General features: G+C 32.9%; 1 long non-coding RNA gene across 2 annotated transcripts; it reads left to right on the top strand.

The window, feature by feature from the left end:
- Positions 1 to 3,605: 3,605 nt before the first annotated feature.
- On the top strand, positions 3,606 to 19,720 carry LOC110456392. 2 transcript variants are annotated; one of them, XR_002463582.1, is made up of 6 exons: positions 3,606 to 3,850; positions 6,762 to 6,826; positions 7,429 to 7,572; positions 15,551 to 15,737; positions 18,246 to 18,346; positions 19,304 to 19,720. It is a non-coding gene; the product is annotated as an uncharacterized LOC110456392 (long non-coding RNA). The 2 variants fall into 2 exon arrangements; XR_002463581.1 differs by having other exon boundaries at positions 4,126 to 6,826.
- Positions 19,721 to 20,416: the final 696 nt, after the last annotated feature.

The following is a 20,416-nucleotide window of genomic DNA, read 5'->3' as shown; positions in this document are numbered from 1 at the left end:
AGTACATTACTGTTTCCTTTGTACCATTGCAGTACATAGCTGTTTCCTTTGTACTATTGCAGTTCATTACTGTTTCCTTTGTACTATTGCAGTACATTATTGTTTCCTTTGTACTATTGCAGTACATTACTGTTTCTTTTGTTCTATTGCAGTACATAACTGTTTCCTTTGTACTATGCCTTAGTACTATTGCAGTACATAACTGTTTCCTTTGTACTATGCCTTTGTACTATTGCCGTACATAACTGTTTCCTTTGTACTATCGCAGTACATAACTGTTTACTTTGTACTATCGCAGTACATAACTGTTTCCTTTGTACCATTGCAGTACATAACTGTTTCCTTTGTACTATTGCCGTACATAACTGTTTCCTTTGTACTATCGCAGTACATAACTGTTTCCTTTGTACCATTGCAGTTTATTACTGTTTCCTTTGTACTATTGCAGTACATAACTGTTTCCTTTGTACTATTGCCGTACATAAGTGTTTCCTTTGTACTATGCCTTTGTTCTATTGCCGTACATAACTATTTCCTTTTTACTATCACAGTACATAACTGTTTCCTTTGTACCATTAAAGTACATAACTGTTTCCTTTGTACTATCGCAGTACATAACTGTTTACTTTGTACTATCGCAGTACATAACTGTTTCCTTTGTACCATTGCCGTACATAACTTTTTCCTTTGTACCATTACGGTACATAACTGTTTCCTTTGTATNTTGGGATTATTTGGAGTGTTTTCTATCATTGCTGGGTTATCATCCTTGACCTTACCAGAAACGTTGAACAAAACATTACCGGAAACAATGGAAGACAGTAAACTGCTTTGAAAGTATGTATTCATATTAAGTATCCATAAGTCATTTGTGAGTTATGTTTTCATTACTGCTCATAGATAAGCTAACTCCTGACGTATAAACAGAAATAGTTTTAAATATGAGGTTATTGCACGTGAAACATACGTTTGAGATTTTATTGGGTAAAATACAGCTCACTGCCTTATTTCATATTTCGAAGCTTTGCCACGTCATACTAAATCAATTTATAATGTTAAAGTATGCCTCGAACTGTCCATTGTCTTGCCTATTCCACAGTTTAAGTTGTTTCTCCTGTTCTTATACAATTCTAATGGCACGTAAGAAAATCAAACTTGATACCTTTTTTATTTATATCTTTGACACGTTTCACACCGTAAGTGTTGTATCAACGGAGAATTAAAAACTTTACTATAAAAGATTAAAAAAAACCCAAATGCCAGATTTATCCTACTGATAACAAAAGAGAGCAAAGGTTGATTGTAGGGTAACTTTAAATCTTTCTGTGTGTAATCGTGGATAATAGATTGTACTGCTGAAAGAAGTTACTTGTATTTTCCATTTCTCGTGCCTGACACTGCAGGCTACATTTTAAATTTATATGTACAAACATATTATTGACGTATGANAACTGTTTCCTTTGTACTATTGCAGTACATTACTGTTTCCTTAGTACTATCGCAGTTCATAACTGTTTCCTTCGTATTATTGTAATACATAACTGATTGATTCAACGGCAGTCAATCTTTATACTTATTTTCTGTGTTCTGTTTTCAAGACTTAAAAAAATGTGACCTATATAGCAATGGCTGTTTTTTTTATTTTGACCCATATAGTGATGAATATTTTGCAAGTGAAACCGTAATAATGATGTATGTTTAGTAATTGTGACCTAGTAATGTAATAGATTTTTTTGTGATTGTGACGTATATAGTTATTTTTTTTAACTATGACCTCATTAATGATGGATGTTTCGGAATCTTGCCCTTATAGTGATTGATATTTGTAAATTTGACCTTTATAGTGATAGATGTTTTGTAATCGTGACCTTTATAATGATAGATGTTTTGTAATCGTGATGTTTGTAATTGTGACCTTAATAGTGATAGATGTTTTGTAATCGTGATATTTGTAATTGTGACCTTTATAGTGATTGATGTTTTGTAATCGTGATGTTTGTAATTGTGACCTTTATAGTGATAGATGTTTTGTAATCGTGATATTTGTAATTGTGACCTTTATAGTGATTGATGTTTTGTAGTTCTTACTTGTATAGGGATAGAAGTTTTGTTACTGTGTCTCGCTACACCAAACTGTCACTGAAAAAACAAAAACCATTGAATATTGTTCAGACCAGGTTCGTAAACCAGGGATCGACCGCACCTGAATTCCATAATTGTTTAATATTTCATTTAGAGAACCAGACCATTATCACAACACTTGCCATGATTGGTAAGTTTGGTACGTCAGCCGCATACAGTATACTTTAGACTCAGAACTTCTATAAAGCCTCGTTTCTGACCACGATTCTACACATTGAACATACTTCTCAGATTATGACGAGACACACAAGGAAGGGTACCAAATGTGGAGCATATCAAGCGTGTTTTTTTTTTACCGGATTATAGGAATTCAGGTCCGTTTATTTATAAACGATTCGTGCTGTATTTCTTGTTATTTAGTTGTCTCCTCTGTCTGTTGTTCTCTCATATCGATTCTTTTCCTTTCAAATGTTTGTTTTTATGTGTTCCTAGTTTACTTTATGCATATCATTTCTTAGAATGTTACAGGCAGCCTTGATAGGTGGCATGTTCGGGGAAGTATTTCCTTTGGGATTTTTGGAGTGTTTTCTATCATTGCTGGGTTATCATCCTTGACCTTACCAGAAACGTTGAACAAAACATTACCGGAAACAATGGAAGACAGTAAACTGCTTTGAAAGTATGTATTCATATTAAGTATCCATAAGTCATTTGTGAGTTATGTTTTCATTACTGCTCATAGATAAGCTAGCTCCTGACGTATAAACAGAAATAGTTTCAAATATGAGGAAACGAGGAAACGTTTGAGATTTTATTGGGTAAAATACAGCTCACTGCCTTATTTCATGTTTCGAAGCTTTGCCACGTCATACTAAATCAATTTATAATGTTAAAGTATGCCTCGAACTGTCCATTGTCTTGCCTATTCCACAGTTTAAGTTGTTTCTCCTGTTCTTATACAATTCTAATGGCACGTAAGAAAATCAAACTTGATACCTTTTTTATTTATATCTTTGACACGTTTCACACCGTAAGTGTTGTATCAACGGAGAATTAATAACTTTACTATAAAAGATTAAAAAAAACCCACAACAAATGCCAGATTTATCCTACTGATAACAAAAGAGAGCAAAGGTTGATTGTAGGGTAACTTTAAATCTTTCTGTGTGTAATCGTGGATAATAGATTGTACTGCTGAAAGAAGTTACTTGTATTTTCCATTTCTCGTGCCTGACACTGCAGGCTACATTTTAAATTTATATGTACAAACATATTATTGACGTATGAAAACTATATCATATGCCTATATATTACCAATTTTACATGCATTTGAACATGTTAAATTCACCGTAACACGAGAAATGCACATATATAAGGTCTAACATCGACCTCGCTTACAGTGGCTATTTGTTTGTCGATAATGGAGCATTGACGACATGAATCATTGTAACTGTGTAAAAAGTTTAAAAGAAGCATTGTCTTGATTTTGATTATATTGGATATTTAAAAGGCCAATCATTGTTTCCTGTGTAGTTTTATAAAGGTGTGTTAAACATTTTTAGTACTGTAAGTGTCTGTGGTGTTACATATGATACTGTTCTCAACGCTATAACGAGTTAATAAAAATCAAAATGGACAACATTTTGACAAAGATAGGAGAGTTCGGATTGTACCAGACACGTGTGTATACCTTGATTTGTTGGAGCACCCTGTTTGCTAGACTGTATGAAATGAAGTCAGTGATATGACTTTATTAACCTGATAACAGGTAAGCGACATTTAACTAATTAGTATTTATCGGTATCTATTTAAGGTTTAATTATTTCGAGGTTCCATTTTAAACGGTCTTGACGTTTTGATGTCTCTGTAAATAAGCGTCGTATTTCATACCAAAATCACTTATGAAAGGTAAAATAATAAATTAAGAATAAATGAATAAAAAAATAAATTTATAATAATCTTGACCAATCATTATAATCATATATAAAATGTACATTTTTCTATGAAATAATAGGTAAATAACTTACATGGTTCTCCTTGCAGAATGATACATACATGTACACTGTACAAAGTATCTATCACCAGGACCTTGTCAACAACTACATATCACCTTCATCGATGGATACCATCCATAGCTATAACCAGTGCTACCTGTACTCGTTTGATAAGGATGATATCAAGTTCGATAGTAGGCTGTATTAATGTATGTCTGTCTCAACGTATCCTGTCTCAATGTATGTCTGTCTGTCTCAACGTATCCTGTCTCAATGTATGTATGTCTGTCTGTCGGTCTCTCGCAGTGTATATATGTATAGGTGTATGAGTATATATGTAGATGCTTTTTATTTTGTATTAGGTTATTGTGTATACTAGTACTCTAGAGTTTATTTACATAGCTTATCCTTGTTTGTAATATTATGCCAGTACTATACTGTATTCGTCGTACACTATTTCCTCCTTCTTCAATGGTCTTACATGAATTCAGAGCCTCGCAAAATTAAAACATTCTCAACGAGTTTCATAAATCTCATATCAAATGGAAACTCATGTGAAATTTTATTTATCACATGCCGTAATAAAATGAAAAAACATCAATTTAAAATCATTTGTTTTAATTCCTTCTTTATCAATCGTAACCAAATCACAGCTATAAGAATATCATTCCACAGAATGCGATGAGACATATATATATATGTTTCCCAAATCTGTACATAATTTGACAGTAGCATCAACTCATTTTATTATTTAAGTTTTCAGCTTTAGTCTAACATTACAAACTTACACCGAAAACTCGTAATGCAAGTGAGACAATGTTTCTAACGATTTAAAAAATGACTTCGCCAGACTGTCAGAAAGCCGCGTCATAGCAGAAAGCCGCGTTTTAGCGCGCACAAGTACAAAATCTAGGTGACACATGTTTACCAGCCGGACTAGTCACTATTCTTCTTGGTTTAAAGGCTCTTGGATGACTGGCGTTGTCCTCGTTTGGAACCACATTCATGTGGAAGTGTCCTCCAATCACTTTACTAGCAAACATTGTTTGAAGTCCTCTGAGACTACGTGGCTGTCTTTTGAACCGCGTATATATATGCACAACCATCATTTTGTGTGATCTATAAATGCTCTATATTATTGTGTCATCATTGACAATTGATATTTCCGTTGATTTGGGATGGACACATCTACTATATGTAATCGAAAAGTAATAATAAGGGATCATTCTCTCGCTACAACTGTAGTACAGAAAAGAACTCTGATAAGTCTTTTTCACTTTTAAAGTTTCATATTATATCAATACAACCTTGACGTAATTTGAAAATGAAACAATATACACAAGTGGTAAATGTAAGAACTTGAAATGGACAGGAAACACTTTAAACCTCTGGGCATCAAAACGCCACACCATTAAAGAGAAACATTATGACGAAACTGTCATTTCATTTCATATTCCTTCTACTGTGGATCTGACCAGCGGTGCATTTCACAACAAGTCAGTGACAGTTTATCAACCAACAAAACAAACGATATTCATTTTTATAACCAAAAGTTAAAACCCTGTGAATCAGATAAACCAGAATAGTTTACAGCAGCAAGTGTCTGATTCATTCATGAAAAGGATTTTTCTATAGCTATTTTCAACTGCCGCTAAAAGAAAGAACCAAATTAAATACTCACCGATTTTGTTTAAATACATAGCATGTATCTACAAACTCAATACAGCTAAGTACCCTGTTTGACAAGAAACAAGTTCAGATATGTTAATCATAGTTTATTCAAAATCACACTCATCCTACCGAAACACGATTTATCATTTTCGTTCGGGACTGTGATATATCTGTTAGTACATAGTGAAATATTGTAAATAGATATTTAAAAGGTACATAAGATTAATAACTTTTGATATGTTTCTTTTAGATGAAAAGTGTTGGAGAGTATCTCAATGCTGTTACATTACATTGTTGTACACACAATATTTGCATCATTGTGTTGCTTATAGCGTGAAATTTTTGGATAAATTAACAGGCACGTGCCCAAATGGTCTATAATTGATTTTACAGATGGCAGCATATGTTTGGTGGTGAAAATCAACATCGAGAGATTACCAATACGTTAATTTGATCTTGTTATCGATGACACTAGTTCAGTGTTTGCTATCTAGGTAGTACGAAAAAGCCCACTCAACCATACTATTGTGATAATAACCGCTCTACCACACGCTATCCTAGAGTCTTTTGGAATTAAAGTTTAAGCATTTAACAAATCCTTTTTACTGCAATTTAATTGTGTGAAACACAATATTGAATTGATCTTAATAAGACACGGAATGGGTAGTAGACAAATCGTGCTCTCGATGCTTAAAAAGACCATTTTGCGTTTCAGTGACAGCAATGAAACAATATATTGATTTGGATATAAAATGACTTGTTGGTGAAAACAATCCAATCAATTTTTAGCGTACTTGTGTCAATAAAAGTATTTATAAATGCATTCGACAGACGTTGTTTTTGTTGCACCAACACAGATTGAAAACCATATCCAAATAACTGATATACACGTAAATCTAATGTCATGCCACACATCCAAAAGAATCAATACAAACTTCAATGAATAGGTACTGAGTATCACAGGAGTGTGTGTTTTTTTTGTTTTGTTTTTTGTTGGTTTTGCTCCTTTTGCAGATAAAATATGGATCCTTAGGATATTTTTATTTCCAACCTGAAGTGGATTACAATGGACTTGTAAGGTAAGTTCTGACTTCGATTCACATCAGTGAAGATAGAAGATTTTCATGACTAGATAGATAGAATATATAGTGTCGTATATATACACAACACTTAAACGTTACATACAAAATATAAATAGCTACAAAATGTATACTTTCATGCATATATACATACATATATATTTTCTATAACATTCTGTCGTTATAACTTATGAGTGACCTTTATACATATATATACATATACGAATAGTGCTATTATCAGTAAAACAATACATGTATTCGAGTTTTGGCAATTATATTCGTTGGTTAACCAAGAAAATCATGTCATACCCATAACAGTTAAACCAGTATATCTAGATAATCATTACAATCTAAAATTAATAGGCACTGGGTACCACAGGGGTATGTGTTTTTGTTTTTGTTTCTTGTTTGTTTTGCTCCATTTGCAGACAAAAAATGAAATAGAATGCTGTTTCAGTAAGTAATATAAAACAATATTATATGTATTCTGATAATTATATTACTATTCAATTATGTAAAACATGATATTTAACGTTTAACATTTATGACTTAATGTGGTTGTTTCGGTAAAGTTTGACTTGATATTACTTTGATATTTTTAGGGAAACATACAGTGAATTATGGATGCCTACAAGACGCTACGAAATAAAACTTCGCTAGGGAGGAAAGTTGTGTATTTAGTTGTATGGATCCTTGGGAGAATTTCTGTATTTCCAACCTAAACTGGATCACAATGGGCTGGCAAGGTAGGTTAAATGAAATATTTGTAGTGATTGATTTTGAAATGAATATTTCTTTTTGCAACTAATTTTATTAGGTCACCTGAGACAAAGTGTCAAGTGACCTATTGCGATCGCCTTCTGTCCGGCGTCGTCCGTCGTCCGTCGTGCGTCCGTAAACAAATTACATTTTTGACTTCTTCTCCAAACCCCCTGAACCAATTTCAATAAAATTTTGCAGAAACCTTCCATGGCAAAAGGTCAACCAAATTCGTGAATTATATGATCCCAAGCCCCCAGGGGCCTGAAGAGCGGGGCCAACAAGGGTCAAATTGACTTAAATTCCAAAAATCTTCTTCTCAAGATCCAGATATGTTAGAATTAAATACTCTCCATAGATGGAAGGGTCTTAATGTGCTTTACTAAAATTGTGAATCCCCCTGGGGAGGGAGTAATCTTTACTTCAGTTTATATAGGGAAATCACATTTTGGACCAACATTTGATTATTTTCCATTGGAAGTAGTTCAATTTGGGTTAGCATTATCAGTATTGGGTAGCAGTTTGATTGTATGCATCCCTGACTGATCCCCAGGGTCTGATGGGTCGAGCCAAAAGGATCGAATCGACTGAAATTTAAAGAATCTTCTTCTAAAGACCCAGCTATGGTAGAATCAAATACTCTTCATAGATAGAATTGTGATTTTTTTGACCCTGTGGTCTCATGTTTCCCCCTGGGGAGAGGGTAAATGGGGAGGGGGTAAACTTTACTATAGATTTTTATGGAAATCTAATTTTGGACCAACATTTGTTTTATTTCCATTGAAAGTAATTCAATTTGGGTTAGCATTATCAGTATATGATAGCAGTTTGATGGTATGCACATATCAGCCCTGACTGACCCTCTGGGGCCGATGAGTGGAGCCAAAAATGGTCGAATTGACTGAAATTTCAAAAACCTTCTTCTCACGACCAAGTTAAGGTGGATTTAAATACTTTTCATAGAAGGAGAACGGCCTTAAGGTGCTCTACCAAAATTGTGAATTTCATGACCCTGGGGTCTCACGTTTCCCCCTGGGGAGGGGGTAATCTTTACTACAGTTTATTTAGGGAAATCACATTTTCGACCAACATTTGTTTAATTTCCATTGGAAGTAGTTCAATTTGGGTTAGCGTTATAAGTTTTGGGTAGCAGTTTGTTGGTATGCACATATCAGCCCTGACTGACCCCCATGGGCTGATGGGTGGGGCCAAAACTGGTCAAATGGACTGAAATTTCAAAACCGTCTTATCAAGGCCCAGATATGGTAGAATCAAATAATCTTCATAACTGGAAGGGTTTTAAGGTGCTCTACCAAAATTGTGAATTTTATGACCCTATGGTCTCACGTTTATCCTTAGGGGAGGGGGGCAATATTTATTATGGTTTATATTTGCAAATGATACTTTGGATACAACATGTTGATAACTTGATTGGAATAATAACCCTGAGTTGACAGTTTGATACCTTGAAAATTGTGAGCCAGCCCTACCCCAAGGGCTGTAGGGCGGGGCCCAAAGAAGTCAGTGTGCTAAAATTTCTTCATTTTCCGTGTTTAGAATCAGAGATGCTTGTTTCAAATACTTTTCAGTCTTAAATTTGTATGCTAGATATTGAATAAGGTGGTTTTATTGTTTTTGTCACTTTGAATAATATTTCTGTTCATGTTTTAAAAACAAAATCAAACTTCTGTATAAATATATCAGAACCGTTAAGGCCCATGGGCCTCTTGTTTGTTTTAAAATGTATTAAGGTTTTAATTGTCGGGACGAAGATACTTAAATTGCATATAACTATTGCATTTTCATGTATATCGTTTGACAAATGTATTAAATATATAGAAGATATATTCATGCATCTATTTTTAGATATGTGTTTCCAAAATAAATGAAACACCGACCAAGATATGCCTACTCACCTTTCATACAAAGCTGGCTTTTTTTTCTCTCACTCTTTCCTCTCGTATTATCAAGCGTTACCTTTTTGCAATTTTGGATATGACAGATAATATGTTTCTTTTCTCAAATTCCTTTTTTCACAAGAAGTGTTTACATTTATCTTTGATTTTACTTTGTATACATCATATTGTATTGAGAATACGAAACTGTAGCGTATATGTACTTCCGATTATACAGCGAAATAGCTCCTTTTCTTCCAGAATTGTGATTTTCAAAGGTAAACATATGTAGTGATACACGCTGATTACTACCGATTCTGTCTTAATTAGGTTTAACTCGGACAACGCTCTTTGCGACGTGTCACCCATTCGATTGTGATGTAATAGAGGTTATGAAATGTTTGGATGGGAAAAACTGCTTAGCAAAGGATGTGCAATCAATGTTTTAAAGGGTTTTGGTTTGGGCTGGGCTAGGTGTAAATATGGAAATTATATTATCTTATGAAAGTTTATAACATGTCTGTTCATATTTGGCAATATTTGTTAAGTTTATATCTCAATGTTCAAATTTATGCCATCTATACGTCGGTCACATAGTCGATATAAGCTTATGCTATATATGAAAATGTTCTGAAAACAAGAGCTAGTATTCGAATATCTTAATTCGACAACAATAGATACAAGACTTGTATTTTTTTTTGATAATGACTTGTTTTATAAATTTATTCAATTGTCTATTATATTGAGAGAAGGTGATGTACAATGTACATGTTAACCCGGGTCCCAATTGTCAAGATAAATATGAATGAAGCAGTATATCGATTCTTCATCTTTATGTTAGTTCTTTGCGTAATAAGCTTGAACTATTTGAAAGTGATTTTTTTTGAAAATTGCATTCTCTGTTTTTCTGAAACTAATCTAGATGATTCTGTCAATGATACTGATCTCAAATTAGAGTCACATCCTACTTTCTTTAGAAATGATAGGAAGGAAAGGCAAGGTGGAAGTGTAATGATATGTTATTATTCATGCTACAAAATATTTGATCTTGAATCAGTTAATTTGGAAAATATTGTCTTAGAAGGTAGATCACCTACAGACCTCCAAACTCAAATGTTGCTTACTGGAATAAATTTGATTACTTAATTGATTCACTGACTAATTTAAACTGTTATGTTATTATTACTGGTGATATTAAACAAGACATGCTTTCTCTTTCTTCTAAAGCACATATTGCAAGAATTTTAATTAAATATCAGCTACACAATATCATTTAATGTCCTACAAGAAAAACTAATACATCGGCAACTGGTATTAACATATTTTATGTTAACAACCCAAACATAGTGCAGAGTTTCATCACCGCTATGTAGTGACCACTGTCCTATTGTTATGAATTTATGTTTCAAAGTATTAAAAGTAAAATCATTTATAAAAGAAATTTTTAAATTTAGTGACGCTAACTGGAATGAAATATATAGATGTCTTCTAGCAATTGATTGGAATTGGACATAATGAAAATGTAAATGAGATAAATAGTATACTTATCAATCAAATAAACTTGCTTACTGAAAGGTATATGCCATGTAAAGTAATAAGAATAAAGCCAAATGATAAACCATGGATGACTAATGAAACAAGAACCCAGTTAAGGAAAAATAATGAATGACAGAAACTAGCAAAACATACTAATAAAGTAAATTACTAGCAGAAATTTAGAACTTTGGGAAATAGTGTAATTGACCTTATTAGAAAAGCTAAAGATACATAATTTAGAAAACTTGAGACTCTCCCGTAGATAAGACAGTACCAACTAGTGGTGGCGTATTGCTTAGTCCATAAGTGGTCTTTCCAATGAAAAAGAAACTTCTCATCCTCTTAAAGTTGGTAATGTTATTTTGATTCATACGTTGGATAAAGCAGAAGCTATTAATAAGTATTTTCTTCCATTTCCAACTCTGTTGATAATACTATTAATATTAACAATTCTGATATGGATTTACCTCCCCTTAGTCATATAAAACTTGTTGAAATTGTAATATCAGATCAAGACATAATTGATCAAGTCCGGCTTATAAAGGATAATAAACATCCCTGGCCTGACAATGTTTCTCCTAAAATAATAAAAAACCATCTACCTTCTATAACTCTACCACTTAAAATTATCTTTAATAAAACAATTACTTCTGGTACTATTCCTCTAGCCTGGAAGTCTGCTAATGTTAATGCTCTGTATAAAGGTAAAGGAGCTATTGATTATTGATAAAATATTAGAAAAAATATTTTTTAAGTGTGTCTTTAATTATGTAACCAAACATCATATTATCAGTGAGCACCAATCTGGATTTCAACCTAGAGACTCTTCATTCAACCAACTAATATCAGTATAAAATTTAATTATGGATAACATTGATAAAGGTAAGGATGTACGATTAGTGTTTTGTGACGTAAGTAAAGCTTTTGACAGGGTCTGGCATAAGGGTCGTTTGTATAAGTTAAACAAATATGACATGTCTGGTAATTTGTATAAATGGTTTGAAAGTTATCTCACTGATAGAAAACAAAGAGTTATCTTTGATGGTTATAATTCTACATTTAAGCATGTAACTGCTGGTGTTCCACAAGGCTCTGTACTTGGACCTTTATTATTCTTACTTATTATTAATGATATAATACCAATATATACGTTTTTTGCTGATGATACCTCTCTCTATGTTATTGTCGATGATGGTATTGTAACTGCAATTGCTGAGTTAAATGACGACCTTGAATCTATTAATACTTTGGCTAAAAATGGAAAATTAATTTTAATCCTAATAAAACAGTTGCACTAACCGAAAGTAAGAAAAATTGGGTTCACCCTCTGTTGATTTTTGATAATCACGTAATTCAAGAAAATGTATTCCATAAACACTTAGGACTTATATATATTTAATTCAAAGGGCACATGGGGGGGGGGGGGGGGGACCATATTAATGATATATACATTAAGAATGTAAACGGTTGAATTTGCTAGGGATGTTAAAACATAAACATTATACTATTCATTTGTTAGACCAGTTTGGGAATATTCAGATTCCATTTGGGACAATTGCACTATTGGTGAATCAAATTAATTAGAATCTGTACAGATTGATGCAATGAAGATTATTACTGGTTTAAGAAGTGGTACTTCATATTATAAACTATATCAAGAAACTGGCATGGAAAAGTTAGAATCTAGGCGTCATAAGCACAAATTAATTTTAATGTATACAATTATAATTCATTTAACCCCTGATTATTTGTTTGATATCATTGAACCATTCATTAATCATCAGCAAAATATTCATTACCTGCGTCACCACCGATTTTTCAATATCCCAAGGTCAAGAACTAATATTTATAATACAGGCTTCTTTCCTAGTACCATGCAGGCATGGAATAGTCTTGATCCTTCGCTGACCGGGTCAGTTAGCCAAAGTTCCTTCAAAAGGAATCTTAAAAAAATATCTAATCCTATTGAAGCTATTTCTGATACTTTTAAAAATTGTAGCCCACGAAAATTAAATATTATTTTGTGCCAATTAAGAAATTATGCAAGAGACTTGAATCATAATAAATTTATAGATCATTTTATCCCAGATCCAGTTAGTGTCTGTGGTTCACCTGCTGAAAATACTGATATTTTTTTCTACTTGTCCTAATTACTCTTATTCTAGGAATTTAATTCATGAAATTCATTACCGTATTGGTTATTACAATTCAACTCTGTTAACTTCAGGTGATGATACCCTGTCGGAGGATATTAATGAACTGATTTTAACTAATGTCCAATACTATATTAATGGTACTGAACGATTTAAGAGATTATAATATAATAATTGAATGATTGAAATCTACTGAAGACCTCTATTATTGTACAGTCTGGATGTTATATATATCACTATGACATATATATGTAGTAACCTTGTAATAATGTAGATGGGTATGCAAGTATGTATAAGCTTGAGTAGATGTTTACATATTAAATTATTATTCATTACCCGAAGTAATCATTCTAATCTCTGAATGTTTGTGTATTACTACCATCAATGCTTTCATGTTAAAATATAATTCTCTTTATATATATACATTACAGTCTATGCTATCTAGTATTTACTTTCACTTTGGTGTATATATGTGGTACCAATTGGAGAGGATTTATATAGGCTTTCCTGTTGTGCAATCTATTTGTTTTCTAAACAATAAAAAAAAATGAAATGAAAATAAAAATGATAATAGTGCAGAAAATGAATGACAAACAGAGATATATATCAATAAATAATCACTTATTTGTTGTGCGAGGATTTGATCCAACGTTTGCATAGTTTAGCCTGTTGTCCGAAGTAAAATATCATTTGGCCGTTATATCTTTATTTTCAAAAGAAAATGAAAAACAATCAAATGTTCATATACGACAGGTGCTTTCATTCTCACTTTTCCTGTGCACTTATATAACTAATGAATCCTTCAAAATGAATACAACCAGATCTAATTGTGGATATGAAGCACCTCGTCAAAAGACATTGACGTTTCCGTATCCCACTCCCGGTATTTTCAATGCTATTGCAGATTGAAAACTTTACTTGACCACCTGAAGAATATACTGGTAGTTGGGAAATAAGCGATTGGAGATCTAAAAAACATTGGGTTAATACGAAACAAAATATTTGATCCTAAATAATTCTAAATAGGGAACATAAGCACAACAATATAATCCGATTGAAATCTTTAAAAGAATCAAACAAGTAATCTTTGGAAAACATACTAATGTCTTTAAATTTGATTTATGGAAAAATCCCCCTTATTGAACTTCAAAGATATTTTTTATCAAACCATCTTAAAATGTAAGAAGTATGGGTTTTAAGTAAATGCCTGATGCTAAAAAAATACTTATATTTTAACCTTTCTGTGTAGTAGTATTATCACAATTATTTTTCAATCATTATCAACATCTCATTAATCTAAAATGATATATATATATATCATATTGCGTATGTTTATCAGTTTAGTGCCATTGTTTTATCGGTAAACAATGTGAGTATCCCTGTACAAAAACCTATATATTGTGTATTTTGAAAGTTAGGTGCTGATCTTTTTCACTTGTGTAAGAAGGATGTCACACAAAGTGTTTATCAATGTCTCATAGTAAATAAATTATAAAAAAACCTAAACAAATGCTGCACCATGCGTCTATTTCTCAATTACGATTTGATCTAAACAACTGGTTAAACAGAAGTGCAGATGCCACTAATCTGGGATATTATTTCGGTCATCAAGGTTGCGACAAACCTCAGGGACTAAGAAATCTACTACCCAATACTGAAGCCCTAATCTCCATTTAAAACAGATAGGTAATAACAGTTCATTGTGACTAAAACATATTACGACACAAGATGATTAATATTAGGATATCAAAGCTTGTAGCTCAAAGCTCAAAACCTTCTAGCGGAAATTAATCGCGGAACGGTTACATTAATGTACTAGTTTAAGTGTCATTCTCTGTTTTAGCAAACAGGTTGCAAATTTGAGACATAAGGATTTATGTGGAACTTTCCCGATTCCTCTTTTATTTCTACGTCTGTTTCGGAAAATTTAAGATAAGGGCTTTCATTCTTTTGACATTCAGTACCACTGAGGAGTCTGACATTGACGAAAAGGCTCGCAATGTGTAAAAATGATAAAAAGGTTTCATTTGTTAATATTTCTGCATTGACTTCTTATTTTTCAATTTTGTGTTTCCCTACTTCATATCTTAGTGATTATTCGGGGGTAAGGACGCTGTCGAAATTTCAGGAATCGAATAAAAGGGATGCATATCTTCCAACTTTATTCTATAAGCATAAAATGAAAATAAAAAGGTGAAAAGAAACATTGCTGTCAACGTGTCGTGAAATATGTATGCGGTAATATATGTCTTATTTTACTTTGAAATATTCGAAAAAAACACACGTCAAAAGCGTTTCAGCTTTGTAAATCCTCACTAAATGTACTGACACAATGTATTTCAAAAACTAAGGGTAAACATGGTCACATTTCCTTTTTCCAGATGGCAGTCCCCTATATATTGATTGCGATTACAGTTGAACATTTGGTGTCAGAATTGTCTCGTGTAGCTACATTCCGACATGTATCGTCCAGATTCTGGGTACTGGACTTGGCCAGATGGTACTTCGTGGACAACGATGGGATGACCTTCGAGTGCATTTTATGTGGTAAAATGCACGCATATAGAGGTATGCTCAATGCCGTTGTTATTCTTTTGTTTTAATGGCGCCCATTATGTTTAGACTATATATTACTTTAAACAAACAAGTCCTTGCAATGGATGTTAACCTACTTTAACATCCGCAATAAGTTGTTATGATTATATCAACCAATCGTAACTCCATAATTATGTACTTAGTCATTGTCTTATTCCATATGATCCATGAGATATATTTTACACTATAAACAAGGTAAATATTGATTATATCACTACTATGAAAATTAAGTTTGCCAACAAATTCGTTTGGTTATAAAGGAATATTGACTAAATTACAACCGCACATTTATTCAACAAAATAACACAATTTTGACGTTAAGTTCGAGGCTTTTGCCTAATTCTAAACTAAACGTATCTTATTTCAAGACTTGATAATTCTCTGTCTGCATACACATGTGTGATTGTTTTTTTCTCCCTTTTCACGTTTATAATAAGTTGTAATGGTGAATCTAATGCACCGTGCCATAATCAATAACACATGGAATGTTTGGCAAAATTGATGACACTACCCTGGTAACACTGCAAACAGTGATGACACTACCCAGGTAACACTGCAATTAAGTGATGACACTACCCTGGTGACACTGCATTAAGTGATGACACTACCCTGGTAACACTGCATTAAGTGATGACACTACCCTGGTAACACTGCAAACAGTGATGACACTACCCAGGTAACACTGCAATTAAGTGATGACACTACCCTGGTGACACTGCATTAAGTGATGACACTCCCCTGGTAACACTGCAAACAGTGATGACACTACCCAGGTAACACTGCAATTAAGTGATGACACTACCCTGGTGACACTGCATTAAGTGATGACACTCCCCTGGTAACACTGCAAACAGTGATGACACTACCTAGGTAACACCGATAAAGTGATAAAATTTTTGTAACGTTTTCTGAGTATTAAGTAATGCATTTATTTTTCCTTGAAGAAAGAAGGTGATGCATATAGGAATGTTAGAAAAAAAAGTTGTTCTAAAAGACAACAGTATTAATTTGTTATTTGGCCTTCATTCATCTAACAATATTTTTGTTATAAGCTGAAATATGTAGTAAGAATAGATAAAAGAAAATTATTTTTCTTGATTGGGTTCTTGGATGGAGTAATTAATTAAGTACTTAATTGTAAGTGTCTATTGGAAATATCACTAAAAACTATTGGTAACGCATTTTCTAAATAGCCAGACGCATGATTATAATAATATATAGAGATAAAAATAAAACTTCGTAAATATTTAATCTTAAAGTGTATTTACATTGAACAATGTGTGACTCCTCATTTGTTTTCTTTACTAACGGATAGCTTGCACTAAAATGACTAAGGATAAACTAACTATATTTTTGTTTATTTTGGACCAACAGATATAAAAATTAAGGCAAATTGCTTAAGAGTAAATATCATGATGCATAGACACTGCATCAAAAACAGTATTAAACAGAAGTTCTAATGACTTGTGCGAATTGAGAACCTAATTTTGTAGACTTCTAGGACCTTATTTATTCCTCCTTTGTATCAATAGTGCAGATGGGGTTACAAATCATGAACACTTGGGAGTTTATATTAATGAACTGGGTAACTGGACTCATCTTTTCAATTAAAGATATAAAACAGAATGTAAAAAAGTTAACTGATTACGATTGCTAAAATATCAAATCAATATAAATTCACTTGAAACATTATATATTGCATTTATTAGTCCTACATGTATATTGGAGTATTATTAATTAATAAATGGGATCATTACTCTAAGCTATAGAAACAGCTTCTGGGATCGTTCCAGCTAATTAGAAAAGGAATTAGTCAAAGAATATTAAATAAAGAATTTGAGTTGAAAACCCACAGAATAGACATAAACATGCATGTTTCTTAGAAAAAACTTACATAATCACATCTTGGACCCTGATGAAAATATTCATAACCAAAGACATCTTGAAAAATCCAATACACCCCGACCCAAAACAAAACGGCATGCAAAAAGCCTTTTCCCTCAAATGATGACTTCGCGGAACAGACCTGATGTAACTTTAAAAATATATATATAAAAAAAAAATGATATAAAAAAAATATTGCGAAGGACAACTCTACAACACTGGCATGACAATTTATGTACAACAATATTCGGATATGGTGGTAATAGAAAACGTAATATCTTATTGTGCCAATTGAGAAATTGTGCTAACTAACTTAATTTAATTTGCTTGATGACCCCTTTAGACCCCATCAGACTGTTCCTGTGGTCATGAAAAAGAAAGTACTTTCCTTTTTGAATATCCTCTTTATATCCAGGAAAGTCGACAAAAGTTGCATGATATATCAATAAATCATTTGAAACCTAATCCGACAGTTCAATAAATAAACTTCAAATAGAAATAATGATGTTAATGATATACTAGAATATGGAGTGACGAATATGTATATATCATATATTATAACAGTTCTAACTACCGTCTCTTTGCTTTCCTTTTTAGAAGGCAGATTCTCTGAAGGGGAACTGATGTCCATTCATCATAGGTATTGTCAAGTGCGAATCTTTGGAGTGCGAAACCGGTACTAATTAATTAGCTGGCAGGTGATTTTTTTTAATTATTTTTAACTTTATTTCGGTTCATATATCGAACCTAACAATTACACACTGGGTGTTTCTTGCACTACGTGCTATATTTGTTTTAAAATAAAGTATGAGGAAAAGTTAAAAATGGTGCTAATTGACGATTTCTAAGGTATGGAGTGATTTGTAACTTGTTTTGGAAAGATTTGCCTATCCGAAAACCGCGGTCAATTCTTACGGTCAAGCACGCTGTTGACGGTAGTGGGGGATGGCCTTAGATGACTGTAGTAGACTGTGGGTGACCTAGGCCTTAGTTAAATGTATTTCAAAAAACGCAGTTTGACGTAGTTTAACGTAGTTGTAAACGCAGTTTGAACTTCAGGAAACCAATGATTTTCAACATATTCAAAATATTTCTTAAGTGAGTTTGGATGCCAAGACCCTATATTTGACCGTAGTTTTAACATATTTGACCCTAGTTGCTGTAATTGACCCTATTAAACCGCGGTGTTTACCGTAGTTGACCGTAGTGTGAAGTAGTGTCAAATAGGGACAACACTGGGGTTAGACTACGTTTAAAGTACGTTTGAGATACATTCACAGTATTGTTAAGTACGGTTAATTTGGGTCAACTAGGGTGAAGTAGGGTCATGTAGAGTGAAGTAATAATTAGTTTATAACTACGTTGAACTACATCTAACAACGTTTAATGTGTTTCACTAAGGTCACCTACGGTCTACTACAGTCAACTACGGTCATCCTCCACGGCTTAAATAGCACTGCCTCGCATATTAGCCTCATTACAATATCAGAGATACGTTATTGATATCAAACACATATTTATTTCTTCTTTATTATTAAAAGTTTTGGTATGCAGATCCTTTGAATGTAGAATGACGAATCGTATGAAATAACATATCCTTTTTTTCTCTCAAAAAGATCTAAGTAATATGGTGGTGTTTTTTTTTCTCACTGTAGATGGATCTTCACGCCGCCATCTGATCCAATTTTTTCCATATGTGTTTTCATTCTTCAACATGTGACAGTCAAGCAAGTTAAATAATTTTGGAAAACCTGCACCAATTAAACAAAGAACCTGTACATTAGACAGAACTGATTCACGAAGAAATGTGTCAGCACTTGCAACAATGATAATATGTTTTACTATAAACTGAAAACAGTTTGTACTTAGGTTCATTTGGGACATATTGTTTCAATGATGGATTGATATGATCAAAAAAGGAAAATAATACTGGTTTAATCCTGTTTAGTGGAAGTAAGCGTGGGTGTTATCAATAACTCTGAAAAGACACAAACAGTTTTAATACTGTCTCTGAAACTGATACAATAAAATAATTTTAGAATATATCTTCCATCAAGTTCATTTTGATTCAACATTGTACCGTAGTTTTGTTATATCAAAATTATGTATGTCAATACTATAAATAATACTTAAAATAAAATCGAAATTTCTTTTTCTTTTCATTCTGTTTATTAAATAATATCGACATTATCAATTATCAGGTATTCAATTTGAGTCACAATTAGTTACAATGTAGCTGTTGTCAGAGAAAACTGAATTTTACGGATACGCATCCTTGGTAGCAGAAATGTGTTAAAATCTCCTTGTTTCCTCATGTGGTTTTGTATTCTGCATGCAACGTTTTGCTTTAAATACAAAGTGTTGTTGTCACTCAATCAGCATAATAATGTTTCTCAATAAAAAACAAATCCTAGATACATATACGTTCTTGAAATGTATGGTGCATAAAATGAGGATTTCCTTGTAGAGTCTCACCTATTCATACAATGCAAACCTCCCCAGTTCCATACATTTCAAACGCCAGTTAATGAGTCTCATAGCCTCATACAATTCAAACGCCAGTTGTGGAGTCTCATAACCTCATACATTTCAAACGCCAGTTGTGGCGTCTCATAGCCTCATACATTTCAAACGCCAGTTGTGGAGTCTCATAACCTCATACAATTCAAACGCCAGTTGTTAAGCCCCTCCTTTACATACAATTCAAACGACAGTTGTGGAGTCTCATAACCTCATACAATTCAAACGCCAGTTGTTAAGTCCCTCCT

This window comes from Mizuhopecten yessoensis, unplaced genomic scaffold (genome assembly GCF_002113885.1).
Source record: "Mizuhopecten yessoensis strain PY_sf001 unplaced genomic scaffold, ASM211388v2 scaffold8745, whole genome shotgun sequence".
NCBI classification, from domain to species: Eukaryota; Metazoa; Mollusca; class Bivalvia; order Pectinida; family Pectinidae; genus Mizuhopecten; species Mizuhopecten yessoensis.
This window is presented reverse-complemented; position numbering and strand designations above follow the sequence as displayed.